Raw genomic sequence first — 19,645 nt, forward strand, 5'->3', positions numbered from 1 at the left:
TGATTAGTCTTCCAATTATTGAAAAGAAAGGAATTCTGAAGTCCGAATTGTAAAAAATATATAAACTCACGTATATTTTCCACCAGGAAATAAACAAAAAAAAATCTAATAATTTGCAATATTTTTCCCCATTTCCGTCTATAAATATATATATTTTTTCAATTAATATTATACCTACTTACTCGGTTTATAGTACTACTACTTACCTGTTTTATATCCAACACTTTGCTCAATCATCATATAACTTTAAATTCTTAAACCTTAACAAATAACAAAACATTTTCAACAAGACAAACAATTTCCACGTGGTTGCTGAGAGTGCGAGGGGAATTACTCGAGACCCTCAGGGAAATATTCGTACCCACTCCCGTATTCCATAAGCCGTGAAACTAGTCCCCGGCAAGACTCCTTAAAGAAAACCAACTTACAGTGAGGTGCAATTCGCTTTACCTTGTTTAGAATTAACAACGTTAATTGGATACGCGAAGACTGACGCAACTAGAAAGGAGAAGTCGCAATCAGTACGGACTTTTGTAACAAAGAAAAGCTCTTCCCAAAAAAAGGACGAAACTTTACTACTTTAGCCTTAATTTAGGACTCATTACGAACACTTGCCTGAAAATTTACTAAAACATGAGTCGTTTTGGTGGATAAAGCGGATTAAAGCGTGAGTAATTTCAAAATAAGATACAACATTTCGTAAACAACACTCATAAATAAAGGCTTAGTTATATTAATGCGCCAGTTGGTCTTTATCTGTTTTAGCTTAGTTTAGTAAAATGCCGCTTCTATAAAACTCAAACACAAAGTAAGTACTAAGCACATGGCGATAGAGTACCGTAATTTCGCCGCCACAAAGCACGACGAGGTGGCCGAGAGGTTAAGGCGTTGGACTGCTAATCCAATGTGCTCTGCACGCGTGGGTTCAAATCCCATCCTCGTCGAAAATTTTTTGATTTTTTAAATTTATCTACGGAAATTTTTAGTTGAAAGAAATTGATAATAATGTGTGATAAAACTGGTTTTAATCGGTCTTTAGTTTATGTTTGTTACCAAGCCGTTTGGAGTACAAGTAACTAATTAATTCATAAATAATTCTAAAGAAATTAAACTAAAATGTGGTTTGTAGGTTTAGGTTAATATTGTGTCTTATATTAGTATAAGTAATTTCTAAATAATTTGTACGCGTATGTATGTCTATCTATATAATATTATACGTTGAAAGTCTCTCTTGTCACGTAGGTCAGCTGGAAGAAATCTCTTTGTTTAGAGATAAGCTTGCCTGTACTATCTGTTTTCTTTGTATGTTTCTCGTGTCTGTTTCATTGTGTACAAATAAATAAATAAATAAAATAATAAATAAAAATAACACACTGGTCAGAAAATCTTTATATTAAATAGAGTTATATATTCTTGACTATATTTTGAGTAAGATAAATTCGTAAACGATTAGACGACACAAATGAATATTGTACTGGCCCATTTCAAATTAGGACAGTTGGGTAGGGCCAAAGAAAACATTATTTAATTTTGAGAAGAGCCTGAAAAATTTTGCATGGCGACCGTAACGAATTACTTAGAGCGATACGCCCTCGAATTCGCTTTGTTCCAAATTAGATAAATTATTTTCCACAAAAAGATCCGCGTACAAAAGGGGCCAGAGAATGGGAAGCAATAAACATTGCGCCTGTCAAATTCACTCCGAATGCTAAATCGACGAGTCTTAGACGAGGCGTCCCAGTGGTGTGAGCAGACGAGCGGCGCAGAATTTAGATGACAACACAAAGCCAAACAGACGGCGCTATTATGCCATTATCGAATCCTCTGTTAAAAATGCTTCGCGTTAAACAGGTTCCCATTTATATTATAATGAAATGTAAAATGTTGAAATATTTTGTCGTTTTTCCCTGAGAATTACTTCTACGGCAACAAAAATGTTCAATTGAATTATAAAATTTGACTCAATAATATTCTTTTTTATTTGATCGATTGGGGTTTCCCTTCAAGCCAGATGGCTGTCGCTTCTGTAAAAAACCAGACCTGTCCGTACGTTCAGGTTAAGTAAGTGGGAAAACTTTTGACCCTTGTGCCATTATCATGAAACTTTTTTCATGTCTGTACGTGTGTGGCAAGTAGCTTTTGATTACTTGTGGCTCTGCCCACCCTATTAGCGATTACGTGAGTATGTATGTACGTGTAAATATAATGTTATTGCCAAATTAAATATCCTTTGAATTGCATATAGACTATGTAAAAATAAAAATAATATAGGAGTAAGATTTAAAAGTACCGTGAAGAATTAGTGTTGTTTAAATATTGAAACAACTTGATGAACAATGCGCTACAATATGCGTATAATTATATTGTATTATTTAACATTGTTATTAATAGTTTACATAAGTGTAGGTGTGATAAAAAACATATTATTATTCTTAAACACTTACAGAATAACATATTCATTTTTAAATCTTCTTAGAAATAATAAGGGCTTATTATTTCTAAGAAAAGAAAAACCTATTATGTTACTGGATAAGCTTTGATGTGTTTTTGTAAAGTAAATTACGTGCTTCAATGCAAGAGTCCGTATCCAGGACTAGGACACTTAAAACCTGTTTACAAATTGCCTTATTACGTCAAAATAAACAGGCTTAAGTGAGAACATACGTGTAACATGATGACACGTGACGTCATGTGACATGCCAGCGCACGCGCGGCCGTCGCGTCTCGGAAATGGCTTTGTTTGCTAGACGCGGTCGTCCGACGGGAAACGTTATAAACGAATAACACATAATGGACGGCTTAAGTAGAAATAACACGAAACATAACATAAGCTCACGACTATATTCCAATAGGGGTAGTCACAGATATGGTCACGAATATATGTGAACATGTTTACACTTTGAAACCATGTCACATTAACTTTTATGACAAATTAAACCGTAAGTCTCATTAAATGTCAAATATGATAATGCAACAGGGTTCTAAAGTGGGTACATGATATTGCTCATGACTGTACACCCATCACAAGATGAACTAAGTACCCACGTTTCACCGAGCTTTCTGAGCTTTTCGAAGTAAAAATTATAGAAGTAAGAGCTGTTGCTATTTTGAAGATAACGAAGAAGTTGAGACCATGTCATATTAACTATCTTCACTTGGTGTTATCGCAAGCTTGTGCCCGTCGATCGATAAATGAGTAACACATAATATGTAATTTAAAAAATACATTTATAGACCTAACTATTATATATTTTAAAGATTACGCAGACTTTAGCCCGTATTCGCGATGACTTACTAATCAGCGTGACAACATATAAGGATTTTAATTTCCAAGTCCCTACTTTTCACCCATGAAAATAAAAATCCAATCAAATGAAAATATTTTATGTGTAAGAACACATAGTAAATAAATTGTATGTCAACTTTGTGGTTCTTATGTCATGATTCTTATAAAGTTGTATTTTTATTTTCGAGTCTAAGATGTAGCACGTTTGCCTAGTAAATACTTGAATCACTCTAGCCTCCTCGACCGAAAAGGCAAGGAAAAGTAGGCAGGGTAGATACCTCACAAATGTCATGAATAAGGAGTATCACTACCCAGACCCGTCTCCCAGAATGGCTTCTCCGGGCATCACGGTGGAATACAGCTTTCGTCACTTGGCGGCATGTTTTTGTTTTGTATCTTCAAGTTTTACGATTTATTACCATTTAGTACCTTTACATTGTGTTTCTGTAGAACAAAACAGACTACAATATTTCAAAAAGTAGCAATGGCGACGCCACCCTATGCCGTCGTCAAATGAAATTGAGGAAAATTTCGCAGCTCCCCTCCCATATAACTTAATGACTTGTGTTGTTTAAAGAGCTTTGCCCTTTATAACGCATACGTCTAACTAAATACGTCATCTTTTACGTTTTTAAGCGAGTGTTCCGACTTCAATTTTAGGTAAGTCCGCGAAGCGGGGTCTTAAGAGAAACTCAAATTAATACATTAAATTACTTTTTGCTGTGGTTGGAAACGAAATACGAATGAGAGCAGAAAATAAAACAAATTATTTGAAGATTCGCGTAATTTGTACTTGTTACTTGGGATGTTGTATAATAATGGGTCTGTCTCCCGAAATCACATTTCCTACGGTTCGTTTGTTCTTTTAGATCAGAAACTTTGAATCTTCATATTAAGTATGTCTACTGCTATACCTATAATATAATTATATTATTTCGTTTGTCTATAGTAACATAACACATGCCATAACATAGCATCACGCCTGTGTCCCGGAAGGGGTAGGCAGAGTTGTATAGTAAAGCACCCACTTTTCGCCAGCTATTTACAAGTCACTCGTCTAATAGGGGCGAACCTATTGCCAATAATATACTACATATATATTTGTGAATGATGATAACTAATAAGTCTCTCTCTCTATTTAAGAGCAGCGCTCTTGTCGGTGGAGTAACCGCCATTCCTCTCTTCTTCCCGCCAAAACCTTCACCTCCCGATACGACACGACCTGCACCTTCTCTTTTATTTGTACAAAACTAATAAACACTAACTAATAAGTAAACTGTACAAAATGTAAATTATCACTTACTAAGGTATCAAGACTGATATAAAGCAGGTATGTCCAGTTCCATAGCGACACAGTGGTTCTGCTCGCCGTTACAAGGATTAATGGTTTGAGTATACACTTATGACAATTTCCGAAACAATCGATAACAGACCGCACTGGACTTGTTACAATGCAACCTTTGCAATCCCCAATGTACACTTGGACGCAAACATATCAATGTTGGATGCCGTGAATATTCATCAGACACGTTCGACCGATCCGCTAGCGCAGTGTAAATAGTAAACACGGTACCGGTAAAAAGTGTTCGAGTTTTTTCTATCGGTAAAATACCGGTAAAAATTACTCGTAGTTTGCCTAGCTCTGAAGTTGAGTGTCGGCACTGTCGGCTCCCGATACCCGGCTTAGCTCGCTTTTACTTTATTCATCTCGAATACGTAGGGAAAATAATTATAAAAAAATATTTACTAGTTATTTCTTGTATTACTCGTACTTCCAGTGTGTGTTAGAATGATTTCTGATGTCTGATGGCTATATTTTGTATATAAATATTTATATTCCAATAGCAGGAATGACATAGGAAAGAAGAGACTGAGAGCCGACGTGAAATAGACTGAAAATTTGAAACGATGACGTAAACCTTACATATAATCCCTTTGTTTCCCTAGGCACTACTGCTTGGCGCTAGCAGTCGAGTCATGGGTTTCGTGCCACATCGAGACGTAGAATATTTCATTAATTAAATTTATATTGAGGAGCTCGGTGGCGCAGCGGTAAACGCGCTCCGTCTGCGATTGTTGAAGTTAAGCAACTTACGCAAAGGCCGGTCACAGGATGGGTGACCACAAAAAAAAAAATCATCTCGAGCTCCTCCGTGCTTCGGAAGGCACGTTAAGCCGTTGGTCCCGGCTGCATTAGCGGTCGTTAATAACCATCAATCCGCACTGGGCCCGCGTGATGGTTTAAGGCCCGATCTCCCTATCCATCCATAGGGAAGGCCCGTGCCCCAGCAGTGGGGACGTTAATGGGCTGATGATGATGATGATGATATCAGAGCCACCCAACCAAGCCAGCCAACCCCAAAGCCAGCTAGCCTGCATTGGGCTGCTTTTCCTTTCGCGAGTTGGAAGGTCAGACAGGCAGTTCTGTAAAAACCGCACCTGTCATCTTCAGGTTAGGTAAGCGGACACTGTGAAAATCGGGATAATGCTAGGGAGACGATGACGAAATTTATATCAAAGGAAACTGTGGATTGCCAACCTTTTCAACCCTAATGTCAGGGTTATTATTGAGCCACCAAAGGCCCCTGACATGACTCATGTAAAGACTACATACTTACATTAGTAAGTAGTAACCGGGACCAACGGCTTAATGTTCCTACTAAAGCACGGATCATTTTACTTTCGGGAATTGAGCCTGTAATATCCTAACCAAACTAGGGATCACAAAGTATTTTTTGTGATGTTCCCAACCGGGATTCGAACCCGGGTCCTCCGGATCGTGAGCCTAACGCTCAACCAATGGACCACGGAAGCCGTTGTGGCCTAGTTGCAATGACATTAGAAACTATTTTATTAAATAACAATTTCTAAAAGGTAAAATACGTAAAAAGTCGTTGATGTGACTTTAAGATGACTTTGCCTGCCATCAGATTATTCTTCAACTTATAATTTGTCCAGCATTACGAAAAATACTAGGTATTTAAATTTAAAGCCGTCAATATTAATATATAATATAATTGCGAAAAGTTGAATAGCGAATATTCAGTCTTTTATGCTTAAATATAGATATTAAATCTTTTTCTTTCAATCCGTGGAACGATTGACATTATCAATTAGCAGTCTACTATGAAACTGAATTTAAGTAACAATGGTACGGATTAGTTATTCAAATGAACATTCACTAAGCATAGCCCGTGTAGATAACAGATTAAGAAATTAAATTATAAGACACGACAGCGCAAAAGCAAATTATTATAAAGATTAAGGATGGTTGACTTATCATCTGCACTGTAATAATCGAATATTTACTTTTAAAACATCTCTTCTACATACATACATACATACATAAACTCACGCCCGTAATCCCTAATGGGGTGGGCAGAGCCACAAGTAATCAAAGACAACTTGCAGCCACTGTTGATACGATGTCGTTAGCTGGATATGATGAACCTTATGGTGATAAGGGATCAGCCTATCGCCCATAACATTAGTCCATCATGTTAGAGGACACAATCCCTCTGTCGGTTTTTACGACATGCCCGGGAAGACAAGCAGCTGAACGTGTTCTATGTTTTTTATTTGCTCCCAGAACAGCATAGAAGCAACAAAACTCTCTCTTCTACAATTTAACAAAATGTCTCCCGTTTATGGAAATGTCATTAAATTGGTTATTGTTTGCCGAAACTACATAAATTTTTGATTTTTATTATCATCAACTTCTTAGAATTAGTTACTTTGGTACATACATCGTCATCTACTTAGAATTAGTTATTTTGGTACATTCATCATCATCTCTTTAAAATTAGTTAATTTAATAATTAGTTAAGTATGAATGTGTATGATTCCAAGCAACACTGAGTGTGGACCATTATAAAATATTATTATAATAGTGTCTATCTAATATTAATATTTTAAACACAAAACGTTGATATTTACAAAACAGTCGGTGTGTTTGTTTTTGTTCGCAATAACATCGTGTCCACAGTAACTTTGTCTGGGTGGAGCGTCTATTTGGCAGCTGGTTGGTAAATAAAATACACACATACTTATACATAAACTAACGCCCGTAACCTCTAATGGGGTGGGCAAGAGCTACCTACAGGCAATCAGAAGACAATACAATACAATACAATACAAAGACTCTTTATCGCACTTGAATCACATTAAAAATACATTAACTTGCAGCCACTGTCGACATGAAGTCCTAAGATGGATATAATGAACTTTATGATGACAAGGGATCAACCTATCGCCCATAACAATTGGGTCCTGTACTAAGTTCAAGATAAATTCTTCTTCTTCGTCGTTCCCTCACTGCTGAGGATCGCGACCGCAGGTTATGGTTTTCCACTCGGTACGCTGCCGCCCACCGTCTTCTTTGGGATGTCAGACCACCTCGTAGATGCCCTTCCTCAAGATAAATTATGATTACTAAATAAATACAGATCTAAAACTAACAAAACACTTTGTTTTTTCTATTTACCTTATTTAAGAATTTTAATCAGGAAAAACGTAATTATAAGTCCGCCATTTTATCACGTTTTTCTATGACGTCACAGTGTGGTTTTTCACACAATTTCCTTTGTAATTTCGTGTTTTCGACGTCTAGTAAAAAGTAACTTATTTGACTACTTGTAGTCTAGTCTATTATCCTGTTAGAAAAGATACAATCCCTCTGTCTGATTTTACTACATGCCCAGAACCTCAAGTGGCACAACGTGTTCTATGATTTGAATTCGCTCCCAGAATGGCATAAAACTTAGGAAAATTACATGTTATATTTATTACCTATTTACGAACCTTAGTTATTTATCATAAAAGTGTAATTAACTATAGCTGTTTATCGATAGCTTATCGATAATAAGAGATCGTATCGATAACATAAATCGATAGAGCTACATTACAACGAACCTAAGCAGCGAAAAAACTGAATGCATTGAGCGCAGTTGCTATTAATTTATAAAAATTATATACGAAGTAAATAATGATATAAGCTATACTAATAATATCTAATATCTCGTATTTTAAATATTTTAAATTATTTTGGCGAATTCCGATGATTACATTACATAACATAAGTTCACGACTACATCCCAATAAGGGTAGTCAGAGGTACATCCATCATAAGATAAACTAAGTAGGTAGCTCACACCTCACCGAGCTTTCTGTTAGACCAACGTGATAGATAGGTGGTGAGCCGTAGCGCGCTCTATAATGGTCGAGCCAACTGTGTTAGGAAAACACACACACTGTGTAAACTGTATTAGGTGATTGTGTTATGATTACTAATAGATAATTAGTTACCCTTAATTTCCAAACGTTTCGCCCTCACTTGTTTAATTCATAGATAAAATTAAAATATACAGGGTGTTAGTGACATACAACGTAACGAATACAGAGGGGGATGATTCAGACCATGGTTCTGAGTTAACATGAAATGGAATTTTCCGTCGCAAAATTCACGATGTTTTTGTTTTTTATATTATATACAATGCTATATTTTTGCGATGAAAATTTCCACTTGATATTTAACTTATAATAATGAGCTGAATCATCCCTCTCAGTATTCGTTACGACGTCGCTTCCACCGCGTACAAGAGCCACACAAGTACGTATGAATGTTAGTGACACCGTAACGAATACTGAGGGGGATGATTCAGACCATGATTTTGAGTTGATATCAAATAGAATTTCCTGTTGGAAAATTAGTGAAATTGTTTTGTTATTATTATTATTTTTAGTTCCATACTTTTGTGACCGAAAATTCCACTTAATATCACCTCAGAATCATAGTGTTAATCATCCCTCAAAGTTTTCGTTACGATGTCACTAACACCCTGTATTATAAAACCGGCCTAATGACACAGATAACTAATACTTTTATTGCCTGCCGTATATTTCCGTAGATTACACTGTCACGGAAACACGGGTGCATGCAACATGCTATACTGGAAAAATATAATTAAAATTCATCGTGATACCATCAAATTGCCGTTATCATTGATTGGAATTACAAATGGAAATGTTAGATACACACAGCTAATTGCCGTATTTGTATAAACAAAGGATATTCCAAGTCCTGCATTGTTTTAACACGGATAAAACAATGTTTGCACGTGTTGTTTATAGAGACTATAAGGCGTATTTCATTTAATTAGGCCTTTTAAATGCTTAAAGCGATTATATATTCATGAAGGAAGTTGTGTTCTTCCTGTAGATAAGACCCCTAAATGTATTATTAAACTATAAAATATTAAAATATTCTTCGTCTTCTTCACTCACGTGCGCAATGAGTAAAAGTAGAACTTTTCGGAACTTAGAAAACCATGAGTCTATAGACGGCATAAATGTCAACATCTCCCTAGCATTATCCCGTTTTTCACAGGGTCCGCTTACCTAACCTGAAGATTTGACAGGTCCGGTTTTTTAGAGAAGCGACTGCCTGTCTAACCTTCCAACCCGCGAAGGGAAAACCAACCCAATACAGGTTAGGTCACATACCTCCGAAAATGCATTTCTCAGGAATGTGGGTTTCCTCACGATGTTTTCCTCCACCGCTGAGCACGTGATAGTCATTTATGATCTAAACATGAAGGCCTGAGCCAGCTAAACTGGGAAGAGGGGTGGTTTAGACCTGTGCTGGATTCACACTTGCGACCTCAAACTAAGAGGCAAGCGTTCTACCAACTGAGCTACCACTACCATGGCTACAGGAGGCATAAATGTATTTAAAAGCTATCAAATAAATATAAATAAAATACCCAATTACGTAAGATCATCACCTTCTCCCTAGCATTGTTCCGTTTTTCACCGGGTCCACTCACGTAACCTGAAGATATGACAGGTCCGACCTATTTACGTAAGATATACGTATATAAAGAATAAAGGTACTACCACATTGCGTGTACTCGTCAACAGCACGATGCGCGATACACCACATGCGCTAGTTCGCACGATGTACAATATGTAGACTTGAATAAATAATATTCCGAGCTTTCGGTTTTGTACTTACGAGCCATGTAAAGCTTTCAGAGTAGAGCCAGTCGATTGCCGAGAATCGTGGAAAACGATTGGAATTATTGCAAGGGTTTTAGATGTGTGGTTTTTACCCGACTGCGGTGAAGCAAAAAGTAGGGTTATGTGTTTGATTAATTTACTTACTTAATAATTACATTAAATTGATAACATGACTGCTCAAACATGTACCGGATAGGTTTTATGTCCAAATTTTGCACGTATCACATATCGGAAGCACGTCATCTTAATAAATAAGACCCTAAAATACACGCTCTAAAAAGTATGAAACAAGAAAATATGTATATTTCTCTGAAATTCTTCCGAATAGTGATGTTCAGAAGATTCAGAAAAATTTAGAGCGTGATTTTTCTGTAGTTGGGTTTTAGTTTTTAAACTTATATTTTTATTAAGATAATAGTTATAATTGTAGTTTTAGATACAGACAACTCTAGTTATGTCAGGTATAAGACATCTTTCATCCATACTTTTTATTATAGTCCTTATACCGTCGCCTAAACAGAAACCCTCGCAAGCGCATATTTGAAAAATCACATTCGGATGATCCCTCACGGGGTAAAAATTGAGACTACATTTTTTTACCTGAATTGAAAACAGCGTGTTTTTTGCAAAGTCTTGGTGAAGAAAATCACAGCGCTTTTGTGGTTTTCACTAAAAGGCAATGACGTTATAAGATAAACCATATCTATCATCGAGTGTCATTAGGAAACCAACGCGATAGAAGATCGAGAACTAAATTTGAATTTTGAACCTTTCAGAAAACGGGACACTCTTTCATCTTCGCTGAAACTTTTGCCCAATATCAAGGCCAGAGCTGACCGAGTAGTATTTAAAGTTGAATAACTATCACCTAACTCAAATCGAACAGTTAAGAATTACTAGCCCATCGCACACACATCTTTTAGTCAACTTTTTCAAAACACCAAGATGATACGCGCGCACTTAACACGGTAAAAAAGTACTTTTTTACGAGATTAATGTGTTTGATTAATTTACTTATTTAATAATTACATTAAATTGATAACATGACTGCTCAAACATGTCCCGGATAAGTTTTATGTCCAAATCTTGCACGTATCACATATCGGAAGCACGTCATCTTAATAAATAAGACCCTACACGCACACGCAGATACACGCTCTAAAAAGTATGAAACAAGAAAATATGTACATTTCTCTGAAATTCTTCCGAATAGTGATGTTTAGAAGATTCGGAAAAAAATCATAGAAATTTAGAGCGTGATTTGTCTGTAGTTGAATTACTAGCCCATCGCACACAAATCTCTTAGTCAACTTTTTCAAAACACCAAGATGATACGCGCGCACTTAACACGGTAAAAAAGCACCTACAAAATTTGCTATAATTTAATACAGTTTTCATAACAACTGAGGTTAAACTAACGAATTAAGGGAAAACAACAAAAATTAAACTTGAAAAGAAAAAGTTTATCAGCTGTTTATAGAACAACTTCTGTTGTTAAGTCAACGTACGAATTATGACGTTACTTAAAACTTTTAAATGAATAATACCTAACGACTTACAGTTACTTAGCTATGTTTGGTGGCTTAATATTAATGGTTACCTTACCCACCAACCAAACTAAAGCAGAGCTTCATTGAAACCCAAGGAAAAGTATTTATAAAATTCAAATTAAAGGTAATTAAAACAGATTCACGGACACAAATCAATTCCTTTACCCATTGACTCAATTAGGCGTTTTTTATTAAAATATTTGAGTGCGTTTGACCAAAATCCAGCTCGGTCTAAAAAAGCGATGTGGTCTGAGGTGGAGCACACAAACTCAAATAGTGCCTATTCACTCTTGTCTTGAATATCCCTAAATTATATGTATCGGGGAACAATAACACAGGAACCTCGTTACAATTACAAAGTCAACGGGTGGAAAGTGGAAGAAAATCATAAAGACCTTTGTTCCTGAAGAGACTTGGTGTGATCAGTCATCAGTGGGGCATGCCTCGGTACATCTAGGCCCCAGTCCGGGAGCCAAACACGACCCGGGGCAACTGGGGCTGCGTCCAATCCAATTAGGCACAAGTTCCATCCGTTTCCCGTAGCTGATTGATTTTCAACTGCCAGCCGTACACAAAGGTCCCCGATTGTTTTGGCGTTTAGTCTACCAATGAATCCGGCACATCACCAATAGCTTAATCCGATTAATAGTAATAACAGCCAATATTAATACCTATTACTGAAGTCCCTTCAAGACCTTTGTTCCAGACTGTTTTGTTAAGTAGATTACAATGAGAACACATTTCGATCCTAATGATGAAAGGGGTTTAACGAACCAGTACGAAAATGAGTTCACAAAAAGAGGACTTTTCTAATACTCTTTATCACTGATACAGTTTGCACAAAAAGGTCCGTTAATATTTAGGATTTTTTTTAACGAACTCTTTTTTATGAGGCGCACGAGTCACGTAGGGCATTACTGCGGCCCGGCCCCACAGGAAAGGTCGAAGTTTCCTTCCGTCCCGCGCCGGGACCGCCTTTATTATGACTTTATTACGTACAATGAAAATCATATTTACGGAGATAGAAGAAGACATAATAAACACATGCGCGTAAAGAATGGGAGTGCCTCTTTTATATGAAATTCGGGGTGTCGCCCGAGCAGCTGGCATATTTGCTGCTTATTACGTGCACAAAGAATCTGAAAACTCTATTCGCGTCGCGCGTCTATTGCGAGGCGTTGACACATTCTTGCATTATGTAATTCTGCTGAGACTGGCGCATTTTTCATAGCGAGATTTGAGTGGTGCGCTCGGCACACCTGTCACCTTGCTGCGAGCTGCTTTCACGGCGGAATATTACATTATGTCTCCAAAGAGCCGGCATCGCGACGCGCACAGTGCTATGGCGTCGGTACCGGCGCGACGGTACCGGGACGACGGCGGCGTGACGTATCCGCGCATACGAGAGTCTGAAGTTTGCAGAACGCGAGCTGACATCCATCTATACGTTCATAAGGACAGCGTATAAAGTACTTAATATTTTTACGAACATCTTCTTTATCCAGTTTATCCAACATTTTACAGTTGAAGTATTAAAACAGTCCTAAGTACCACATATTTATTATAGCTATTGTACTTAGTTCCAATTCATTAACAAAATATCGCTTCAATACATTTTTTTTTTTCATTAAATTCTGGTTTAACGGCTTCCTGCAACGTCATTCTAGACTAAACTGTAAAATGTCTAGACTCGCATGAATAATGAGCTTGAAACCGACAGCAGCTTTAAAAATAATGATTTATTAAAAAACACAGACACAATGCCCCTACAAGCATCGACAAAGATAATGAAGTGTTTACTGCATATTTTGATACATTATAAATCACTCATTGATTGAGGCATGTAGGATACGAACCTTAGCTTGTCATTAAAAGCCTTCACAGACTCGCAATTCCACTCAAAATAAATATTTACTATGTTAGTTTTACGTAGATTGATTACTACAACTTCTAAACGAATCCTAATACTTAAGTATTGACGAAAACGAAATATGTCTTGGATGAAAAATTGAGTGATAGATTGAATAACAGTGTGATAAGAGAGATGTGAGATAAAAGAGGATATAGTGACTAAGATTGTGAAGAGAATGTTAAGTTGGCTTGGACACATAGAGCAGATGAAGGATAATAGGATTACGAAAACAGTATACAATGTGAAGGTTGGTGGTAGGGCTGGCAGAGGAAGACCTAGAAGGTCGTATATTGACCAAATTGGAGATGTCCTTAGAAAAGGTTTAGTACGATCGACTCTGAACCGGTGTGCGTGTAGGAAACAATTGATGAATGTGGAGGAAGGGAAGTATGTCAGGATCGAAACAAATGGAATTCCATAGTCTCTGCTTACCCCGGTGGGAAATAGGAGTGAGTTTATGTATGTATGAAAAAGTTCACGCGCTTTATTGTCGCTGCTCTAAACTCTACGCCACTGAAATAGCAAAACATAATGCGCAGCTAAACCTGAAACCGCGCCCAATTTAATAAATTTCAGCAAATTATAAGCGCAATCTAATGTAATGTAAAGCCGCAATAGATAATTACCTATTGTCCCGCATAATAAAGTGCAGTGTCGTTAAATAAAACAATAGGGTCATACATCGCATAGGGTTGTCGTAACCATATACCTACCTATAACGATAAAGTACCAAGCGTAACTAGCATAACTAATAACACTTTAATCACCAACAGATTAATTTCGGCTTGATAATATCTCATCTCATTGGCCTTCTACGTCTGTTTCAGACGATTTATGACGTCATTGCCTCGAAGAAATGCACTTTCTTTCATGGCATGGCATGATAATATAATGCTATTAATAATAAGCGATAATTTTGGTGTCAAATATTAACTAAATATTAAACTATGAAAGCATTTCATATTCGGCCAGAGACAAAATGAAAACCTTCCAACATGCTATTTATCAGCCGGTAGAAGGGAGTGAAGGTGTCGTGGTATTAGCATGGAAATTAAGCACTCAAGAATAGTGCTAAAAAAGTAATAAATATGTTTTAGATCCTGTTGCAAATAAACTATTTAATAGTGAATAGCTCATAGTTCCCTATACTGTAATTACGGAGAAAACAGCCGCCTCTACGACAGAAGGAAGGCTATAATTATTATGCCTTTCCTTCGTAGCCATAATTAGTTTCACGCTAAATATTCCAGCGATACAAAAACTACTTTTAAAAACTCGTTAGCTAGAAGTTTGGAAGAAATAAGCGGTGGTAAATAACATCTTTTAACCACTTTCCTTGTGGCAATACAAAAATTCAACCAACGATACTTTGCCATGCTACGTTGGAAATAATAACGTCGCCTCAACAAATACAGTCTTTTTACCATGTTTACGACGCAAACTTCGATAGTAGACAACAAAAATAATACAAAAGTAATTAAATACTAAAAGCATTATTCAAAAGTTCCACGAAAATTTGTTTGAGAAAGTTTCATCAAAGTCATCCATTGTTATTATTATCTTCGTAATAGCCGTAAATTCTAGATGATAAGAAATTCTGGGACCAACCGACCACCGACTCCCGAGTTTGAATCAATTACTGGTGTAAAGTACTTGACAAGAAGTACTCGTCTCAGTCGCGGGCGTGGAATATCTGAAGCAAGCCTATTGAGCCGCAATAAGTTACAATGCGAGCACAACTTGCGAACACTATTGAATACTTATAAAACGTAGGGGAGGAATGGGGCTCCTTTGAGAGCCATCGACGGCGCGTACGTGATGCGAAACGCAAACGTAACCAAACGCGACGTTTAGCGGGCCGAGTTTACCAACCGCGCAAGTCACAGGCGGCTGTGATGTTTTATGCAACCTTTGAATCCCACGACGCTCTCATTTGTTTGACCTTTGAATCCTTCGAGTGCTTAGCGTAATGTTGAACGCATGTACCTTAATTTAAACAGAGACGCTTTGACCTCTCTTGAGGAATAAAATAGCTAGAATACGACTTACTTAAACAGAGCTCTGTAAAATAAATTGAGAACAGACAGAGGTCACATCGCACAGTTACGTCCAAAGTACCGCTTTTTCTACAGTTGTGTGGATGATAAAACGACGCCTTTCACATGAACCACGCGTTAATAGCTTTACGAGAAACCTCATGTGGTCCTGAGACGCGGTCTATAATAATAAAAAAGAAAAATTGGATTTAGTTTTTCTGCAATTTGAGGCTCCCCTTTTTATGGACACAATTTAGGGGCGGCAATCCATCTAACTTAATGACTATGAAACAACGAATTTGAGATAAAAAGTTCCGGCGCCTCAAAGTAAACTCCCAAATGAAATACAATCAATATCATCTTCAACTACCCATATTATAACAATGAACTTCTATATATAATTATAAATATAACTATTGGAACTAAGTACCTACCGCGCAGACACTCTACAACAAGTGCGAGTATGTGAACCAACAATGAGGTAAGAGCTACGCTAACAAATTACTAAAGAAAAACATCTTGAACCTTCCCAATGACATAGCGTCAAATCAACACAGGACCATCGATTAACCTGAGGAGCGTGAATATGGGACATGTTTCGTTTTCCAGCTAGCCTACTGTGTCGGTGATAGTGTTAGTGTCAAACGTTGGATGAACACGACGGGACACTCGAGCCTCACAGGGGAGGACTACGTTACTTGCTGTAGCGGATTAACAGCCCCAATATTTCTCAGAGTAATCATATTTTTCAGATGTTAGGGCTAACATTTCTCAGAGTCACAATACATTTCCGAGTGGCTCCAATATTTTTAAAAATAACAGGTCTCAAAATTCATCGAAATAACGGCCACAATATTTCCGTCGCCGGGCCTGGTAACACAGTGTCAGTCGATGCCATAAAGGTATGAGTACATCAACAGTGTGAGAGCCCTTCCAGGTCTATTTCCCGGAGCAAGCCAAACACAGCGGTTGAAGGTTGACTCACGAGACGCTGCGAGTGTTTGACGACACTCCCGACAATGAAAGCCTTACAAGTGTTTGTATACGCCCACGTAGTTTGCACGTGCAGGCGTCTAAAGATTTATTCAGATTACATTGATGATAGAAGTAAAGCGTGAAACGTAAAACGTGAAACGTTGTTATGGAGCCGACTCGAACTGAACTCGGGATACTAGTACTGAGAATTATTGCTTTAACTTTCCATGTGAAAACATTTTCATGGAAATCAAAATTGCCTCGGGAAACAAAATATCATAATTCCTCGAATTTCAAAATATTACCTCCATAAAATTACAGTGCGGAAATTAATTACTCATACTAACAACTAAAAGGAACTTGCCCATTAGGTGGAATTCATATAAAGAATCATAATTTACAATTTATAATAATTAACGTACAACACTGTGATTTTGTGGAAATTCAATAAGGTTTCGAATAAAAAAAATAAACTAAATTAACACAAATAAATTCACAAAAAGAAACCTTTGCAATCAGTCGGTCGTGTTTATAAATAGGCTATTTAAAAAAAATACTTCGGAGTCGTTACAATTCTTTATTTATTGGACAAATTGAATTTTCATCGATAGGTTCCCGAGATCAAAAGAGGAAAATTACCAAGGTGTAAGAACATTCTTTGTTTCCATAAAGCTTTGTTTCCGTTTCACTGGGGCATTAATAAAAAATGCCGATTCCCAGAATATCATGGGCAATAAAAACAATTACTTTCGCATAATGGACAGTTTTTTTGATTTTTTTATGAGGAAATTCCGAGTGGAAGAAGTTTGTTACTAACGACTTGTTAGGACCAACTGCTCTCGGAGAAACGCTATTGTATGACGTAAATTGGATAATAACGTGTTTCATAATATATCTTCTTTCTTATTAGATTCCGCTGAGCGCCGCGAAGGAGTGAGCGTTCATATTTTACTATGTTCCTTGCATACTTCGCGAATCGCGGTACAGACACGAGGCAGTGTCTTGGTGTCAAAGGCTTTTACTCCTTTGGTGAAAAGTCCCCTTTCTTGTATTTCTTATGTTATCTGACTTAAATTGCATTCGTAGAAGTCGATTCGAACTCTGTATTCTACACCCATGATTAGGCAGCTTATTAACTTCTACGTATATAACTTAAGACATCTTGTTAATCTTCACCTCTCTATCACAAAACGGGCGCTTTTCTTACGTAAACACAGTGAGGAAAAGCGCGTTTTATTAACTTGTGAAGGAAAATATATTTTTTAATTTTGTTGGATCTGTTACCGGCCGAACCCGATTTTAGGACAAACCAGTTTTGCCTAGGCTCAACTAGTTCTTCCTATACGCGATAGGATTAACTAGTATAGCCTAGTCCAAACTAATTTGTTCTAAGCCCGATAGGATAGACTAGTTTAGTCTAGGCCAAACTAGTTGATCCTGATATAAGTACGCACACTCTAGGATAAACTGGTATAGCCTAGTCAAAACATATTATGAACTGCAGCTACGAAACATTCGGTTTTGTGAGATGCAGCTGCAACAAGAACTGTTCCACAAACAGATGCCAGTGCAAGAAGGCAATGATACTCTGCAATTCTAAGTGCCACCAAAGCAAACCGTGTAAAAATAAATAACAATTTTAATAATTAACATAATACTTATGTGATTATTGCTTCTTAAAATAAACAGTATTATTTGTTATAGTGTGATTGTTTGTATTACCAATTATTATCCATAACTTTTAACGACATAACAATTTTAATTTGAGATTTGATTATTGCTTCTATTAAAAAAATAATACTTACCTATTATTTGTTAGTTTGCTACATATATGTAGTATGATTGTTCGTATTATCAATTATCCATAACGACGAATCATTAAAGTTTAATAAAGATGATTATTTTTCTAAATACGGAGTATTTTATTTAGTTCATCTATTTATTTTGACTTTTAGATATGTATATGTTTTGACTAGGTTATACCAGTTTATCCTAGAGTGTGCGTACTTATATCAGGATCAACTAGTTTGGCCTAGCCTAAACTAGTCTATCCTATCGGGCTTAGAAAAAATTAGTTTGGACTAGGCTATACTAGTTAATCCTATCGCGTATAGGAAGAACTAGTTGAGCCTAGGCAAAACTGGTTTGTCCTAAAATCGGGTTCGGCCGGTAACAGATCTAATATAGAAGTTAAATAATTGGCTGTCAATCGACTGGGTTGGTGAATCCTAGACCAATAGAGAGTGGCTCTTAAGTTAATTACCTATTATGCCTGTGCTCAGTAGTCTATATTAGGTTATAGTAATCTAATCAGGAACTAACGAAGTTTCATCATTTCATGATTTAAACTCGGCACTCGCACACAAAACATAACTTTTCTCTCTAGTGAAACTAAACGAATATTTCTCAATAAGGTAATTCTTTGTTGTGTTGTCTTACAAATGGAGTGTCATGTTAAATGAAGTTATTATAAAAATATATTAATTAACGAAGATCTCCTCTATCTACTCTCTCATTGTAGAATCGTACTTAGGTAATTAATAGGCATTTGAGACTTGAATAAATTATATCAAGCAGCTACTGAAGACTTTGTAAAGGTAGACTCGACTTTATTATCAAGGGTTCTTATACAATGCGAAGGCTCAACAAAAGTCCGATATTTCGTCTTAACAAAGTTGAGCCCCAGTCATTAATCAGGAGCTCTTAATTGGACAGTCCAGACGAGGTCTAAATTAAGACCTAAATTCAAAAGAGACGCTTTTCTCGGCGTATACTTAACACCTGATGGTCTACTCTACACATGATAAAATAGAACAAAGATATTTCTAGAACTCATCGACTTTAGAATAATTTATTCAAGGAGCATTAG

The 19,645-nt window shown here is 36.8% G+C and overlaps 1 protein-coding gene and 1 non-coding gene across 2 annotated transcripts in view; one reads left to right on the forward strand and one right to left on the reverse strand.

Moving 5' to 3' along the window:
* The window catches only part of LOC126370649 (furin-like protease 2), a 244,445-nt gene that overhangs the window by 70,938 nt on the left and 153,862 nt on the right, over nucleotides 1–19,645 (reverse strand). The gene's annotated exons all lie outside the window — the stretch shown is intronic.
* Trnas-gcu (transfer RNA serine (anticodon GCU)) lies at nucleotides 863–944 on the forward strand. The gene has a single exon. It is a non-coding gene; the product is annotated as a tRNA-Ser (tRNA).

This window comes from Pectinophora gossypiella, chromosome 11, assembly GCF_024362695.1.
Source record: "Pectinophora gossypiella chromosome 11, ilPecGoss1.1, whole genome shotgun sequence".
In the NCBI taxonomy this organism is placed as follows: Eukaryota; Metazoa; Arthropoda; class Insecta; order Lepidoptera; family Gelechiidae; genus Pectinophora; species Pectinophora gossypiella.